Source organism: Nylanderia fulva, unplaced genomic scaffold (assembly GCF_048542155.1).
Source record: "Nylanderia fulva isolate GAGA-0341 unplaced genomic scaffold, ASM4854215v1 Scaffold2, whole genome shotgun sequence".
NCBI lineage: Eukaryota > Metazoa > Arthropoda > Insecta > Hymenoptera > Formicidae > Nylanderia > Nylanderia fulva.
Window position 1 is genome coordinate 1,187,180 of NW_028190263.1, and position 12,640 is coordinate 1,199,819.

The 12,640-nt window shown below is 39.8% G+C and overlaps 2 long non-coding RNA genes across 3 annotated transcripts in view; one reads left to right on the plus strand and one right to left on the minus strand.

The window, feature by feature from the left end:
- Window positions 1-12,640, minus strand: part of LOC114945185 (uncharacterized) — a 271,211-nt gene that overhangs the window by 135,128 nt on the left and 123,443 nt on the right. The gene's annotated exons all lie outside the window — the stretch shown is intronic.
- Window positions 1,640-3,069, plus strand: LOC146723402 (uncharacterized). Its single transcript, XR_014924562.1, has 4 exons — window positions 1,640-2,088; window positions 2,178-2,237; window positions 2,857-2,905; window positions 2,990-3,069. It is a non-coding gene; the product is annotated as an uncharacterized LOC146723402 (long non-coding RNA).

The following is a 12,640-nucleotide window of genomic DNA, read 5'->3' on the forward strand; positions in this document are numbered from 1 at the left end:
AATCCTCCTTGTTCGTCTAGCCTCGCCTGCGACCGGCATTAAAGTGCGGAACGGGAGAAGGACCGACAACGATGTCCTCCTCTTCGTACAACGTTAAGCCATCGTGGAGCATGACCTGAGTACCGTCGGGATGCTCGTCGTCGACGACGACGACGACGACGACGATGACGTCTTGTTGAACGGAAATTCGGACGATATCGTGCCGGCTCGCGTTCCGGGGACTCGACTTCGGATTTCAGCTCCTGCTGGAGAGCACTTAAGGTGGATCCGGAGTCGGATGAGACGATGTCTCGACGATGTATACCGGTGGACGTCGTCGTCGATAGTCGGGAACTTTCGAGTAGAGTATAGGATATTGCATAATGTTCCCCGGAGCTAAGTTCGAGGAAGACTCGATCGTAACTCTGCCGAATATTGCCGATATTAACGTTACTATCCATGATATCACCCGGATATCGTCGGTGTTTAACCCTTCCTCGCTTCTTTGCGCCATAGATTGCAGGAGCACCGCACAGATTTTAATAAGCTGTACGATTTTCGTGGTTCCGCATCGAGTCTGCTAAATACGAAATATTTCCTTTTTCCATAATCACGTTATTTTATTACTCAATCATATAATAGTTTTTATACATTATTCATTTTTTTATTTTAATTTTTAATTGACGACGATATATTTTATATTTTGCAAAAAAAGTTTTAAATATTAATTATAGGACATTTTTCTGTAAAATTCATCAAAGCTTTTTGCTTGTACAAGAATATTATTTCTTGAAGAATCACACCGTATTGTAAGAACCTGAATGCTTCTTCATGCTTCTTACTCAAAAGAACATCTCGTGATAAATATAAGAGTCGCGTCCAAGGAAGAGGGATTGCTTAAAGCATTTTTATTCGTATCCTGATGGAAGACTGACGATATGACAGGCAGCGAAGGGGGGTATGGGTAAAAACGAGGTGTCCCGAAGTTTTTCGGGGTTGGATATAATCACTGCAGGACCATCCCTCGCAGTCTTCTCGCTGCTATCCTTCCCCTTTTCTCTCTCTTTCCTTTTCGCGTCGAAGACTTTCCCTTCTCTCGTATTTCGTCTCACGGCATTGTCCCTTTCAGTTCCCGCGGGATTGCGGGGCCAACGCGGCGAGATATCGGATCAATTTTTTAAGCCGAGGGTGCCGAGACTTTACACTTCTCGAGAGACGACACTGGGGTGGGTCCCGGTTACAGTCAGAAACCTCCGCGACGACTCGGGGGATGAGAATGAAATCAAGCCGCGAAGAAAATTAAAACGAAGGATCTCGAAAGGATCGCGGCCAGGATGCTCACGCACCTCTCCACCACCCTCTCTTCACCCCCGTCAACATCTCTCCTCTTAGCCTTCCCGACTTTCTTTCATCGGCCGGATCGACGCCGGTGCGAAAACGACTCGATTGCTCCTCGTCTTCTTCTATTCGGGCCTTCCCTTTCTATTCTCTCTCGTCATCTTTTACACTTTCGTGCTTTGACTTTTTCGTGCTTATACATTCCGACTTAATGCTCATTGTCCGTGTGCGTTCAATCTTCGTAATGAGAATCGCTCTTAAGCATCACGGCATGTCATTAAGAGAGAGAGAGAAATCTTTGATAATCTTTAAATAAACTTTTTCTCCCGACTGCTGCCAACCGTAGGTTGGCGAAAAGAGAGGAAGTATGCGTTTCATCGAGCCCGGATCGGTCGTGACCTTAATTCTCGATAACTACTGCATAGTTTTATATCAACTTTGGAACATAAGTTTCTTATTAATCAAGGAAGGTTTAAAGCGTATTATTATCGTTATTTATTCTATTAATAAAAAGTGAAAAATGAGTATTATTTCGTCAATACGGTCTCTCATTGGCTGCTGTGTGAACCTAAGAGGAAAAATGATTCACCAATGAGATTCGTTGTAGTATCCGGATAGGGAATGTTGGTGACATTGGTATATACATCTCGAAGTAATAATGGCGGGACTGATAGGATAGGTTAGCTGTCACCTGTTGCGTGTTATTGTCAACAACAATATTAAGTGAAGTGTATTATTATGGATATATCTCAAGAAGATATAAATAAAGGAGTAAGTTTCTTCTTTTATATTTATTGTTTTTTTCTTTATTTAGAATATTGTTATTATTATTTATTTATTGTTTCTTTATTTATATGTAGGAAGAAGATACTTGCTTGAGGATATCTGAAGAAGAAAACATTATTAATAATAGAAAACGAGTAAGTCTTGTTATTAATAATTAATAAAAATATATAATATAATTAATAATATAATTAATCTGTTGTAGTCATAACATGGCTATATGAATTTATATTTGTCTGCGTAGCCACTTATTTGCTATTAAATTTGCTACGTAGCCACATTGCTATAAATATCCACATATATAATTGTATAAATGTATATAGTTATTTTTTCTCTTATTTGTATATTATATAATAATTATATAATTAATTAAAAATATGTATACAAATATATTTATAGTTATACAAAGATATTAGCGCACCAATAATTATGGCAATGCAGACAAATATATTAACTTACATAGCCAATTATCTACTACAAAAGATTATTCACATATGTAATAATAATTAAGGCTATACAAATATATAAACTTACTTGTGATTACATAATGTATAAACTTATATAGCCATAAGAAAGTTAATATATTTGTCAAAGCCATAATTATAACTGCGTACAAGTTTACGTATTTGATATAAGATATTGTTGTCATCTGTCTTTGTCATCTGTCTCTCTCTATCTATCAATCTATCTATCTAGCTATTTTTTTTTATTTATCTCTCTATTTATATTATATTATATTAATTAAAAAAATTGTAGCAGAAAAATATTTGGAAAGAATATAGAACATTGCAGTCACATGGTGAGTGTATGTGTGTCTTTATTATTATTATTATTATATTATATACATTGTAATATATATATTACATAATAAAAACTTTTACATGTGTAGGATGAAGAAGCAGAGAGACAAAAGAATGAAGAAACAGCATAAGAACAGCAATAAATTAGAAAATAAATAAAAAAAAAATAATAAAGAAATTAGAAAATAAAAAATAAAAAATAAAAAACAATTAAAAAAAAAATAAAAAATAAAAAACAATTAGAAAATAAATAATAAAAATAAATTAGAAAAAAAAAAATTAGAAAATAAAAAATAAATTAGAAAATAAAAAAATTAGAAAATAATAATAAAATTTTTTACAAAAAAAAAACTCCCGACTGCTGCCAACAAAGTTTTAATGTTTAAATTAAAAAATAATGTTTAAATTAGAAAATAAATAAAAAAAAAATAATAAAAAAATTAGAAAATAAAAAATAAAAAATAAAAAACAATTAGAAATAAATAAAAAATAAAAAACAAAACAAAAATTAAAAATAATAAAAGAACAAAAAAATTATAAGTATAAAAAATAAGCTTGTAAAAGTTGGAAATAATCACACATAAATAAAGTCTGTTGTTTATTATATAATTTTTCTTATTTAAATTTATTGTTATCATACATATTTAGCGCTATATAATTTACAAAAATTTCAGATTTTTGAATTCAAAAAATTTTTTTAATTATAATTATTATTATTAATTCTACAATTTACAAGAGCAGTCGGGAGACGCCGCGCTAAATTTGAGACATATACGCACGCGCACGTTTTATGTAATAAATAGACACAAACACAAATATCGATACTCAACGGATGTTACAGTTTTTAGACGCGCGGCGTCTCCCGACTGCTCTTGTAAATTGTAGAATTAATAATAATAATTATAATTAAAAAAATTTTTTGAATTCAAAAATCTGAAATTTTTGTAAATTATATAGCGCTAAATATGTATGATAACAATAAATTTAAATAAGAAAAATTATATAATAAACAACAGACTTTATTTATGTGTGATTATTTCCAACTTTTACAAGCTTATTTTTTATACTTATAATTTTTTTGTTCTTTTATTATTTTTAATTTTTGTTTTGTTTTTTATTTTTTATTTATTTCTAATTGTTTTTTATTTTTTATTTTTTATTTTCTAATTTTTTTATTATTTTTTTTTATTTATTTTCTAATTTAATCAGATACAAAAACTCGTATGATATAATTTATTACTTGCATTTCAAGTCTCTCTGTTAACTTCGAACACGACATGCAGTTTAGTTTTATCCAACCTTTGCCATATATTTCTTACTTTCTTATCTCTCTACCAAAATTCCTTTTGCTCCTCCACGGTTTTTTATCCCTCCCTGGGGTGTGTGCCATCGATCGTTCAAAGTTTCGCGAAGAGTTTTTAATTTATCTCAACGACGCGAGACTCTCGCTTCTCCCTTCTCGTCGTAGAAATTTTCAAGTCGTAGTAAACGGTAAAACGCCGATCGGATCCTCGCAAATGGATACCGTTAAGAACCAGGGCGCGCGTTTTATAAACAAGCAAAGAGCGGAGGAGCACGCTCGAGCGAGAAACGGTTACTTCGTTTTAAAGCAAACGACAAAAAGCTGTCGGTTATGACTCGCGATATCCGCGCCCTTTTTCCCCGAAAGAGCGCAGGGCCTCGCGAGTACCGGGGGTGCTTTTACGAGAAGTGTAATTTCGATTCGCGACCGTAAACGCGAGCGAGACGGCGCGATCTATAAAGCCGAGCAGTTCGATCGAATTTTTGTTGCGCGCCAGAAGAGGAGGTGCGCCCTCTTCGTAAATCGCTTCATTTCCCAGTCGAGGATTATAACGCCCTCGCGCGCGCACGACCTCCAATAATAAAATAAATCACGGCCTCGTAAAGGCATCCGTCACTTGGCCGGTGTCTATGTGTCTGCGAAACGGCGCGCGTTGTTCGGCACGTTGCGGTTGTAATATAGTTTAGTGTTAACTCACGAATGCTTAGAGAAAGAGAAGGAGAGAGCAACACTGCTCTTCTCGTCCCGGGAGATGTGCCATAGTGGACGCGAAAGCCGTAGAGCTATATTTCTTTATTTAATGCTGGTACTAACGCCTTGATGGCAAATCCGTTTTATTCTTACGCTGACTCAGCCCGCAAAACGTACGGCGAGTTCTCTCTTTTTCTCTCGCTGCCACTTCTCGTGCACCGGATCTTATACGGCACCCGGAGCATTACCGGAGCCCGACAATTCGCCCTTCCGTTATTCTCGCTTGCGTAAACTTCGATCGGCTTCCGCGTTATACCCGGTAAGTAAACCGAGTCGTCGAAGCGACGACGTTCGCTTTACTTTAATCTCGGTTATTTAATTTTAAGTATTTCTCTTTAAATGGAGAGACTTTATTTTCGCGTTAAACAATTATTGCGAAAATGGAGAGAAATATTTCGTTTGTACGCGAAACATGGATATCGAGTGAGACAGGTAGGATGCATTTTATTAGACACACAGTTCCATGCACTCCACGGAATGGCACTTAACTGTTCGAAATCACCTTCAAAAAACTCCGTCGGCGCGCCATAAAATACTCACGGGAATTGGAGAGTCGTTCTCTCCCACGTACACGATCGCTCTACGATCGATTCTTTCGATCGAACTTTTTCACGAAAACACTGAATGGCCATCGGAATCGGAAATTCGAGTAATTAGAGCGATCACCGGGGACACTATTGGGAGCCGAATTTATGGTCGCCTCGCATAGGTACATGGACTCGTTTAACGATCCGTCTGACCTAATTGCGCCGCGAGAGCGTCGCTGATTGGACGTTTATGTGCGCGTGTAAACGTTGCACTCATCATTTTTCCCCGTAGTTCTCTATTACATAATTCGGCGCTTTCCCCGAATTTGCAAATAGCAATCGTTTCTTTTTTTTTTCTTTTTTTTTTACGTATCGTTATAAAGAGCTTTTACGACGACGTTATGCATGTCTGCACTTGCGCGCCAGTTCCACATATGGATGTGTGCTTGTGTGCGTGTGTGTGTGCAGCAGGAAGACGACGGAGAAGCGTGGCACATACAGAGAAAGCAATAAAACGGAAAATAATAACCGTGTGGAGTATTAGAGGCGACGCATCGTGGGGTGTTCCCTCACGATTCTGTGACGAGAGCAAAACCCTTCCGACTCTGAAAACCTGCCTCGAATTGTTTGCATTTATTCGACATATTTTTGTGATATTTATTTCCCGCGCCTCCCCCTTTTCCTCCCCCGTCAGTCACAGCCAGCTGTTCGACTATCGTTCTTTAAAAGGCGGGGAAGAATCGTAAAGGGGACAACCGCGACCGATATAAAACGCAGAGGTACGATAAAACGGAAGTCGGTGCGTTTGAGTTTTCCACGACGATTGTGAGTTAAGACTTCTTAAATTCATCTCCCGCAATTTCACGAGAACGAAGAAAAAAAACTTGGATTCGATATATCGCGCGCCGTTTCTTTCCCTTTAACGTCTGTCTTTATTTCTGATTTTTTTTTTTTTTTGCGCATTTTATATCTTTAGCATCGTCTCGGCTTCTAGAATCGTTAGCCGCGCCTCGATATGTTTTTCGTTCATTGCTCAAACTTAGGCGTGGTAACGAGTCTCATGTGCGTCGGCGGTTAGCATACTGTAAAGTTTACTGTTATGTAAAGTACGCGCGCTTACAATAGGCACACGCGTGCACTTTCAAGCCTTCAACAGGCACGCGCGGCGTTTCTTCGCGCGCCACCGAGATAAATTGCATAATCAACGTCATAAATTCACCGCTATTTTCGATCCGCCGCTCTTAACGAGACGAGAAAAATTCAAAATGGAAATTACATTGGAAAGTGGAGATGAACGCTGAAAGAACGGAGAATGAAGTCGGGCATTTACGATAAATTGAATTTTACTAAATAATATAATGCTCGACGCGAGAGGAAAAAAATTGTAAAGGTCAGAGAAAATATGAACGGAGAGAACAATATTGGATAAAAAACACGTATGTAGCTGCGCTGCGAAAACGACGTCTCGTTTATTCGACGATTCCTTGGACCATCTATCGCCCTTGCTCGCGTCATTCGTCGTCCCCAGCTCACCTTAAAACCGGCAGTAAGTGATAACGCGAGATAAATATTATACGCGCGATGAAAGCGCGCGCTTTAGGAAGGACCGTAAACGCGGCCGCAACAACTTATTGCGGATCGTAGGGCGTTGAGTACCGCCCGTGAAAATCGAATGTGAAGGGGAAATTAGCCCGCTAAGGGTGCCACACACCGGATGGCCGACTGTAAAGATAAAGCCGGCCCTCCGTGGAGACGGCGGAAAATTTCCCGAAGCCGCGAAAATAAAAGTTCGCATACGCGGCGATCCTTTTCTATACGATCGTACTTCTCCTCGAGCTTTATTCGCAGCATAAGCTTCATCGCCCTCGATTCTCCTCCGTAGCGTTTTCTTGAAAGGGACGAGAGACGGGTAGAAGGGTCGATTTATCCTGCGGGCTGCCTTTATTATCGCAACAGCGGAGATGGAGAGAGAAAGAAAGCCGATCGCTTTTCTCGTCTTTTTTACAACCGCGAATGCAAATAGCATCCCGTATCCGTTCGTTCGACTTCCTGTTGAAGGATGATGCCCTCGAATCGCGAGGGACTACCATTACTTAACTGCGCCACGGCAGAAATAATAAAACGCAGATCTCGGACCCGTTAAAAGCCGATCCGACGCTCACTCCACGTAGTTTCAAACTAATTTTATAGCGCTGCTTTAATTAGGAATACACGCGCTGCTTCTCACGCTCCGAGAATTTTGTTACCTTCGAGATGAAGCCGTAAAAGCGCGTACGTTCATTATTTATATAATATCTCAAATAACATTTTCTTTCTTTTTTTTTTGGTTGGGAAAATTGTGATAATTTTACCTCCTCGTGAATCGATTTATTCAAGTATGAATATTAATAGTATTTTCGAACACGAATTATATCTCGGTCACCCATCGATATTTATAAATGCGTATAACAGATACAAACTTTCGCGAGAAGATTACGTTCGGCAAACGCGATACAAATAACATTTGGATGAAAATATTTCGCGCCACGCGGGATCGAAATATTTTCTCGCCCGATTATTTACGAGCGTTTTCCCAAATGCAACGTGCTGGCACTCATATTTTTTTCTTTCCTCTTTTCGTTCGAACCGGCGCGCGCTCTTTCTCTCGCGACGACGCATCTTCGGGGAGAAAAACGCGTCGCCCGGGCCTCCGGGCATTAGCGGTGATATTTTATTCATGAAGCACCTTATATACACGGGTATATACGCCTAACCCAAACTCCGCGAGTGCGCGCGCGATGCGAGAGCTACTAAATAAAACATCCATACGCGCCTCTCCCATAAATTTGTACACGGCTGATAGATTTACAAGCCGCCCTTGCCGAACTGATATTTAAATTAGTCCAACTACGCGCGTCGCGGAGTCACTTCGCCGCGGGTGGCTACCCCTCTTTCTCTCCTCCCTCTCTCTTTTCTGACCCCGGGAAGAGAGAAAAAAAAATATGCTGTTCCCCGCGCAAAATTCCGCAGTAGGCGGTGATCCCGGCCACGATCATGCTTTGTGCCTCGCGTTTTTGCGGGAAATCCACTCCGAGACGTATATCACCCGCAGGTACTAGTTGGAAGCGAGAGGTCGATACGCGATAAATCGAATTCTCTCCATGGAGCACGTATTTGGCTATATATGTGTATATATTGCAGTGGATTTCTCTCTTTCCTCCGGTTGTTTTTTACATTAAATCCCAACGCGATAGAGATGTATACACAGATTTTACCTATATTTCTTTTGAACGGCGGATTCGTTGACAAATTTAGTGCCGATTGTTCTTTAACGAAAATGTCAGTTGCAACGATTGCTTTTGAGTTATAAGCAATTGAAAGTTTATAGAATTTTTCGGATCTTTAATTTTTAAAGAATTAGAAACTACAACACGATATGTCATCTTGATTTTAATCTTAACATTGTTCGAGAGCTCATTAAAATTAGAGGGAATTGCAATTAAATTCTTGCATCAGACATCTCTGTTCATTCCCGCACGTAATCTTCATAATTGGACAAAATAATCGGGCAATTACTCGATAAATGCTTCCTCGTCAGAATTTTCGGCAGCCTATAGTATCCCACTTCTTCGGGGTTGAAAAGGAGCTGAAAAGACAAGGAGAATTAAGTGCGTCCTTTAACAAGAATCGCACCGCTTCACATACTCGCGCCTCACGAGGGTGTAAATAATGAACGAGGGGATGATATGCGAAGAGGGTCGGCTTCAGTAGGTCAATATTTCGCGACCTATAAAACGCGCGCGCTCCTTCTTTCGAGAAAACGGCCAGGGGACGATATTTGTCGAGTTTCAGACGTATTTTGGTTCCCAAACAGCCTCGAATGGGATCCCTCTGGGGATTCGCACGATATCGAAAAGAATCGAGAAGAGTCTATTCGAGTCGGTAATTGACGGATTCTTTGAGAAAAATAGACCTATCTTGTGGTGAATTTTGACGCGTGTCCGATCGTATATTTTCGACGTTAATCGAAGACGAGAATCGTCATTTTACGATCGTCGTGATTCTCTCGACGCAATCGCGACGGAATATGTTAAACTCCGCGAACTCCGGAAACTCAGACCACGTTTCCTCTTCATGCAAATAGCTCGAACGTCTAATGACGATCCCATGCCGCGAGTGCAAATCGACGGCACCGATTTTTCTCCTCTTCTTCTGTCCCTCCATAGCAGCCACGGTCTTTTTCTATTCTCTCCCCATCGCGCGCTTCTCTTTTTCCCCTCAGTGTCTCGGCTATTCTTTCGGTAATGGTACGTACTGGCGCGAGCATTCGGATGCAAAGCGAGTCGTATCACTTTGCTGAAAGAATCTTCTTCTACGGTTCTTCATCGGCGAAGAGCGCACTTCTTTCCCATGAACGGAAGGGGAGGCGAAATGTAAAGTAAAAGTAGCTGTCGCCGTGCTCCTTAAAGCGGGATGGCGCATTGCACTAATATTAAAATCGTCACGCGATACGAAAGTTAACGTCTCGCATTTTGTGAACGTAATAAATAAGTTTTTATAGACATCGAGCACTTATATGTATGTATGTATTATGTACGATTTCGATATAGAGAGAACACACGGAACAGCGCTTCTATTTTAGGGGGCTCGAGCGTATATCGTGACAAAATAAAGAAGGGATAAAGGGCAAAGGGCCCGACGTATACATGTCAGACTGCCGGACTAATGACACGAAATTCTTTTTCGTGACCAAATAAATGTCTTGATTCATTTGATGTTTGCCTGCTCATTTATTTAGGGCCAAATTGAGGGGAAATTAGGTCAAATGGGGGGCGGTACCGAAGAGCAATCGAAGACACGACACGGGACAAATAACCCAAAGTCGCCGGCAGGGAGCGTGTAGGAACTGCCGATAAGGACGTAATCTTACACCTTTTCCTTTTGGGCTTTTGCCCACACGAGATCACGTACCTCCTTGTTTGCCCTCTTTATTACGTGCAGAAGAGAGGCGCTCAGTTGCCTGGAAACCTGACACATTCGATACAAGCACGATGACTCGGCCGACGAAAAAAAAAAAAAAAGAAAAAAGGAAAAGAAAAAAGGGAAGAAAAAAAGAAATGGATCTTCTTTGATGAGAGTACAGATACAAGCGCGGGAGTTCTCGTGGGGCCCTTCTTCGCCCTTCATCTTCCTTCTTTTTCCTCGCCCGGAGACGAAGTGTCCTCGGGCCTGGAGAACCTTTCAAATAATGTCGCATCAGCGAAAACGAGTCGCGGCAACGGCGCAATTATGTGCCATCTTCTGTTTATTTTGCAGGAGAAACCGTCGTAAGCAAAATTTCAAAAACGCTTGTGTGTAGTGCGTTAAATTTTAATGAGCGCGCCTCGAGCATTTCGAGTAACTTCTAAGTTGGACTGTAACGCCATTGAAGTAGTCGTCCAATTCTACTACCCCGAATTGTATGGAACCAAACGCAAATCACGTACGAAAATAGCGTGCATAAAAATACTTGATTTCGAAATTATTGTTGAAATATTTAATACATAGTTGACATTATTTTACACTGTCTGTGGCATGATTGTGTCTAGAGAAAGTTATAATTTCATATAAAATTTCGTTTTATAAGAGATGTCAAAATTAAAACTCGACCGCGCGATTATTAATATAATATTAGGTACAATCATTATTTTATATCGTCGGGTGCGTTTTTTTTTTTAACTTTTTGGAAGCCTTCCGTGGTAAAATTTATACAGAATACTTCATTAATGGTCGACAGACAAATGAGAAAAATTAATTCGACATTGACCAGATGTCGTCTCATCTGCGAATCGCGTATGCGGCGCAATGTGCCGTAATTAAATTCACCGTAATGTGGAAAACGATACGCGGCCCACCCTCGCGAATCGTACATATAATACATCTCGGTTTAATATTTATCGCGTAATAGAATATAACCCCGTCGGTGGCCGGAACGGCCGCGTTTACGTGGTTGGTTAACTCAGGAAGCCCGGGGAGAGAACGTAAACTCGAAACTAAATCCAAACTAACTGAACACCCTCTCTCTCTCTCTCTATCTATCTATGTTTATATCCCTCGCGTTTCATCTCCCCCCGATTTGTTCATCCCTCTCCTTCTCGCGACCGGTTATGTTTCATGCTCCGTGATTTCGCGGTGTTTCACATCCGCGGATATTTCGCCAGGGCATTGCGCGTTCATCGACTCTGTCTACGCACATATCCGTCTGTTCAAATAGAAGCCAGAAGCGCTTCTGCCGAAAACCCAAAGTGAAGAAACTTATCCATATAATTTTCCCTATCGTATAATTCTATTTATATACATGTGAAATTTATTTATTTTAAATTTAATTACTTTTTATACACAACAACATTTTTTTTTATGATCGCCTACTCTTCTTAATTGTTGTCAACGTGGTAAAAGTTTCTATTACGATTTACGTGTAATTATTTTTTCGAATGATAAATTGCAGTTATGATAATGATTGCTCAGCACATGAGGTCTTAAAACCGCGGCCCTGCGTCGTTTACTGTCGTAGGATCTATCCCGCGGATTGTATTACGATTCGCTCGTGCGTGACGCATATACACGCGTGTCGCGTATATACACGCGTGTGTGCGTTGCGGAATCGTAAACCGGTAGATATTAAACTTTTACAATCCTAGCTCTCTCGTTGGCTGGTCGGACAAGAGGTTATGATGATTAGATGTAACTTGATAATACGCGGGAGCACCAGTATCGCGACGCGGTCGGCCCTTCAGCATGTTGGCGAAAGCCACGGTCGTTAAAGGTGCCGTTAAATCGGCGGAAGCTAAAAATCGTAAAAGTTTGCTTTCTCTCCTCCCTTTTCAGGAAACTCCGCAAATCGAGTCGTATATTGGGAATCGAGAAATGCGTTTATCTTCAACATTTTAATGAATAACGGTTTCATAAATTCATATCGATATCCATCAGTTTATTAAATCTTATTGCACTGTCAAGAAATTTTATTAACATTTTAATTATTAATTCCGTTACTCCGGAAAGAGAGTCGTGTTTACGGATGATTATCGCTTCGTCATAATTATTTATCCGGCTGTCTTATAATAAATATGTTTAATATACGGTAGAGATTTAAGAAAAAATACAATGTTATGGTCGATTTAAAAAAAAAAGCAATTGTTGCA